Here is a 6,000-nt window from a genome sequence, read left to right as displayed (position 1 = left end):
TTGAAAGAAATATAACCTTGAATAATAGAAAGGTGACATGGAAATCAACAAAAATAAATATACATGGAAAGTCAGGAAAGCATTAATAGTTTTTGTGGAGTATTTTGCAACACTTTCACCATAAGAAAATGGCATATATTGGTTAAAGCCTTTTGTTATAATTTTTCCTTGCCTGCCCAAACATGATTATGATGTGCCAATTGTATGTAATTCCATTTTATAAATTCAGTTTGTAAGCATCCCATAACAATAACTTTAATAAGACCCGTTAAATACACATAGCTATTTATTAATTAGGAATAGACTGCATTCAATTTTTGTTTGATTTCTGTATGAAATGAAAATACAAAGTACAATTATTAATAGGTCACAAACATTGTCTTTGGCTTCAGCTCTCAGAAGTATACAAGAGAAAGCTTCAGTCTACTTTCTAACATATCTCTATTGAGGTTTTGTGGTAAGCCATGAAAAGTGTTCCTAAAGTTACACTATCTAACCACACTTCTGTTATCCAGCATGGCTGTGGTTTTGTCTTAAAACAATCCTGGAGGTACACAAACACCATCATATCTTGTTGACACCCCCCCTTACATAATGAAGGCAAACAATAGTTTAAAATATTGAATCATATAATGTATTTAGGTCTGAATCAGACTGTAATTCAAATAAATCTTTACTATGATCAAAGACCAGTACTGAAGATAATCACTTCTGGAATACCTAAGATGGCTTGGATCAGAAAAGAGTACTTTTGAGTCAAAGCAAGAAACTGTGGGTACAGGATGCTCTTTTAATAGTTCTTGCATTCAGGAAGCAATGAATAGCCTATACTGATGATGAGCCAATCAGAAAATGAGATCTTCCCTAAGAAACTTAGGACAAAACTGAACATATTATTTGAAATAGTGTTCTGAAAAAACAAATAATAATAAAATGGTCAGTACTACATTTTCAGTGTAAGGAAAATCACACTGACATCAAACAATAAGGATGATACCTTGATGACAAACCTATCGACAGATCTAAATAGATTTAGCATTCTTCAGGCTCTCGAGGACTGAATATTTTATAACCAAGCTGTTTTGATGAAATCTGAAACATCACATTTTCCTGCAGAAAACAAATGATTCATTTGAGATCATATAAAGAATGAAGTTGTGCTTCTAGTCAATAAACATACTCAGAATAAAGATATAATGGACTATATCATAGGATAAACATGTTCTATATTTTTTTTCTTTAACATACTCCACATCAGTTTACCTTTAAAAAGATGGTGTTCCTAAGCATTTGACTGAAATAAGGATTTTACAATTTTAAACATTCTCTTCCCCTGGATTATGTAAGTATAAGGCCAGATGATTTAAGGCCATTATTTTAAAAAACCTACCAGTAATAGCTACATTTCCAGTAAACATTCCTCTTTTTCACACTCTGAAACTAAATTAAGTTAGAATGCTTAACAATAGGAACTGACTTCAAAACAACTCTTACACTTTAAATTCTTAATCATAAGTACAAAACTGCCCATTATTAATACATGCAAGTAATTACTAAAGTACACAGGAGTATTCAAACCTATCTCTAGACTAAAATAGATTGGAAGAGAGACACAGCTGATTTCCAGAAAAATAGAAAAACTGAGGATCATAGTTAGGCAATTTTGTTTCTGCCTCACTGCAAAATCATTCTTAGATTATCTGTAGAGAAGAATATTCACATTTGGCCCTGATGGAAAGGGCTGCTTTAAGACAGTTTCAACCTATGTACAATCATTTTGCTGGGTATCAGAATAGTGGTATCTATCATGCAAAGGTCCTCTTCACTCAACAGTTTTTGCTACTTCCTACTTATTCAGTTTCCAGCAGAGCCATCTTCTGGCAAACCCCTGGCTTATTTGCTGTAAGGTCTGAGATCAGGCAAGTAACAGAAGTACCTGAAGAAACCCTGAAAAGCAAGAGAAAAAAAAATCATTCTCTTCTGATAACTATCACCAAGGAAAGTGCAAGAGGCAAACCATTCTGCCTGTTAGACTGTATGTCCAGCCTACAGGCCCAGGATCTATTGCAACCCAGAGCCATAAGGTTGACAAACTAATCTCAGGCCAATGTCCAGCCATGTCGCTACTGCCCCATTGCCCAGAACAGATCCCTTTTCCCAATAAGAACTAAAAGAATTATTAGAGAGAGGTAGGAAGTGGGATGCCCTGAGTCCAGGTCAGGAAGGCTGCTGTTATGAGCCCAATGGCCACAGCTGCATTCAGGCCTTCCCTGCCTTCCATCTTATTTGTTGCTTTGAGATGGAGACAGAAGCAGAATGAAGTAGAGGATTATCTGAAAGTGTGAAAGGCAAGTAAACAGAGATGATCCTCTTGACAGTATATATTTCGAAGTTAAAAATATTCAACATTGACTAAGGTCTTCACCAAAGATTTTTAATAAGCTTAAAAGCTGTGGGTTAAGAGAACAGGTCTTGTCCCAGATGGATACAGTAATTGACTAAATTTTAGGAAACAGAAGGAAAAAAAGTGAGCAGTATCATATAATTCTAAAAATAAGTTTTTACGATCATGGAATGTTTGTTGTTTTACTTCTGTGTGGCTGAAATGGAAGCAATTACTACAGTAATTATGTGGAAGTATGGGGGAGAGCAGGGAAAATAGCATTTAAAAAATAAAAGCAATTTCTCTTTTTCTTGCACAGGAAGTATGTCTTTTAGTAGAAAGAGAAGAAAAATATAAGATGCTAAAGAAAAATGATTTAGAAAATAAAAAAAATAGCTAGCTAGGTAGACGATAGATAGATATAGACAGACAGACAGACAGACAAATTTTATATCTATATGTGTCTTCTCAATAAATCTTTAATTTGTTCTAGTTCAATGGTCTCTCAGCTCTGCTCTGGTTCTATGGTATCAGCTCTGCTCATATAGAATTTTTTCAGGCACTACCAGAAGCCTACACTTAAATTTCCAACCATTGCATCATCTCAATGGTCACGTGATCAAAATTCAGAAGCTCTGCAATTGACACATATTTGTGATAGTTGCAGTATCCTGGGGTCAAGTGATCATCTCCTGCAACCTTCTGACAGGCAAAGTCAATGGGGAAGCCAGATTCACTTAACAACTGCAGTGGTTCATTTAACAATTGTAACAAGAAATTTCGTGAAATGGGTCAAATTCACTTAACAGCTGTGTCACTTAGCAACAGAAATTGTTGTTTAAGTCAAGAACTACCTATATAGAGTCATAGTCTACAGTCTTGACCACAGATGATATTCAGATTCAACTTTTGATGTTTTCTAAAACTGCAAAGAGCCTGGGAATAGTTCTAAAAGGCTTCCTGCACCTGGTCATAACTTAAAAGAAAAACCAATATGCTTGATACGTTGAAAGTCTCCTATTGGGCCACTCGTTTTTTTGTCATTGCAGTACACAAGTGCAAAGACAGAGATGATTAAGTCAGATTCAGTTTGTACAAGTGAGTTAAAGGTGAGGTGATTAATTGCACAGAGGTTTAAGTGTGTGGCTCATTACTCAAATAGGAAACACCCAAGAAGAAATTTATGCTTGAATAATAATAATCATAATAATAATAATAATCCCCCAGTGAGGCACTACCTTGACGTGGTTGTGGGGCTTGTGTACTCTGAGGAAGATGAGAGCTATGCCAGAGGTTCAACCATACTGGACAGGTCTCATCAGAGGAGTCAGACAAAGAGTGTCTCTCCCATAAAAAATATGGTGAGACGTAAATTTCAGAATGCCATACCGGCTCGGATGTCGCCCGGGTTAACAAGGTCCGCGCTAGATATTGGAGTTCCTGGATATCTGGTGAAAAATGGGTTACAGGACTCAGGACTGTTGGCTGAGCAACCAGGGCCAGCAGCTGCAGAACTACTGGAAGAAAAGGTGTTTACCCGTCGCAGATACACAGTGATGGAAAACAAAGAAATAATGATCTGTTACTACAGATCAAGTCCAACAAGACGAGGATATCTAAAACGAATGCACCAGTTCTGGAAAGAACAACATCCAGAATCAGAAATAACAGAACAGAGACTAGCAGATCAACGCCGATTTATAATACGAAATAAAGTATTTACAGAAACAGAATTGGACGAACTGCAAAGGTTTACCCAGGGCAAAGAAATCAAAGCCTTACAAGAAGTAATTCAGAATGTAGAGGCAAACCAGGGGGAGTTGGCAGTGAAAGAATCCAGTAGAGATATACAACTGTTCTCATTTGGAAACCAGGCACCTCTTCCTCAGGAAGAACAAAACCCTCTAACTAAAGAAATAAAAGAATTGAAACAAAGAATAACTGAGCATCTAGAACAGCACAAAAACAACAGAATAAGGCTGCCTGCATTGAAGCTTGTTCCAAAGAAACAGCTAGCACAAGCATTAAAAGATGCAAATACTGCAATAGCAAGTATAAGCACCAATTCACTGCAAGAAACAAACCAACTAATGTACAGCACAGCTGCAGTTATAACTGAATACCTGGGATGCAAAATCAACAAAGAAGAAAAACAAACAAACAGTGCACCACAAAAATGGAAGGTTAGACTAGAAAATAAGATCAGCAAGTTAAGATCACATGCAAGCAAGCTAGAACAGATGAAAGAAAAGAAGCTGAAGAACAAGAAGACCAAAGAATACCTAATCAAGAAATACCACTTAGAAACAAGGAAGATCAAGGAAGCACTGGAAATAATAAAGCAACAAATAACAGCTATAGCCAGGAAAATCAGTAGATATGAAGCTCGAATTGCAAACTATAGGCAGAACCTCCAATTTCAATCCAATCAGAAACGTTTCTACCAATCCATCAATGGAGAAACTGCAAGGAATCAGTCAGTACCTGACAAGGAAGAAACAGTGCAGTTCTGGAAGCAGATATGGGATAACCCAAAGAAATACAACAAGGATGCGGCTTGGTTAAAAGAGGTGGATGCAAATAAAACAGAAGTTGAAATGAAAGAACTAGTAATAACAACAAAAATGGTAGAAAAAAGAGCAAAGAAAATCAAAAATTGGTCAGCACCAGGTGAAGATGAACTGCATGGGTTTTGGTTGAAACATCTAACTGTTATACACCCACTCATTGCCAAGCAGTTCAACAATATACTACAAGGAGGAGAAATTGAAAAGTGGCTAACAACTGGGAAAACCTACCTAATAATGAAAAATCCAGCAAAAGGGGCAACACCAGGTAACTACAGGCCAATTACCTGCTTACCAACAACTTTCAAATTACTAACTGGTGTGGTAGCTGATGCAGTACAACAGCATCTAGTTGAAAACAATCTCTTTCCACCTGAGCAGAAAGGAAACCGCCCCAATAGCAGAGGAACAAAAGATCAACTCCTAATAGACAAAATGATCTTGGAAAACTGCAAGAGAAGGAAGACCAACCTGAATGTGGCATGGATTGACTACAAAAAGGCATTTGACTCTCTGCCACATGATTGGATAATAAAGTGCCTAGAAATAACAGGAGTCAGTAGAAACATCAGAAAATTTGTGCAAAGATCGATGGCACAATGGAAGACACAGTTGCAGATCAATGGTGAGAAGCTGGGAGAGGTTAATATCAAGAGAGGAATATTTCAAGGAGATTCATTATCACCATTACTATTTGTTATTGCACTGTTTCCTCTGTCAACAATACTGAATAACTCAGGACATGGCTATCAAACATCAAAAACATCTGCTAGACTATCCCACCTCCTTTATATGGATGATCTGAAGCTGTATGGAAAAACATCATCTGAAATAGAATCGCTGCTCAACACTGTCCGTATATATAGCCAAGATATTGTAATGGAGTTTGGCTTGGACAAATGTGCCACACTTACTATCAAACAAGGAAAAATAGTGAAAACTGAAGGAATCAAGATGCCCCACGAAAATAACATTAAGAGTCTGGATGAGGAAGAGTACTACAAATACTTGGGTATCCTTCAAGCTGACAACATCAAGCACACTGAAGTC

General features: G+C 36.9%; 1 protein-coding gene across 3 annotated transcripts in view; it reads right to left on the bottom strand.

The window, feature by feature from the left end:
• Nucleotides 1-268: 268 nt before the first annotated feature.
• The window catches only part of SETD4 (SET domain containing 4), a 23,954-nt gene continuing 18,222 nt past the window's right edge, over nt 269-6,000 (bottom strand). For all 3 annotated transcript variants that reach the window (XM_039318439.1, XM_039318430.1, XM_039318447.1), the window contains exon 12: nt 269-1,947. The gene's annotated coding sequence lies outside the window, so the exon portion shown is untranslated. The remainder of the gene's footprint in view (nt 1,948-6,000) is intronic.

Source organism: Crotalus tigris, unplaced genomic scaffold (genome assembly GCF_016545835.1).
Source record: "Crotalus tigris isolate CLP2741 ecotype Arizona unplaced genomic scaffold, ASM1654583v1 scf7180000017601.7605149639:7615979, whole genome shotgun sequence".
Lineage (NCBI taxonomy): Eukaryota > Metazoa > Chordata > Lepidosauria > Squamata > Viperidae > Crotalus > Crotalus tigris.
The sequence above is the reverse complement of the archived record's forward strand: the minus strand, read 5'-3'. Positions and strand labels throughout refer to the sequence as shown.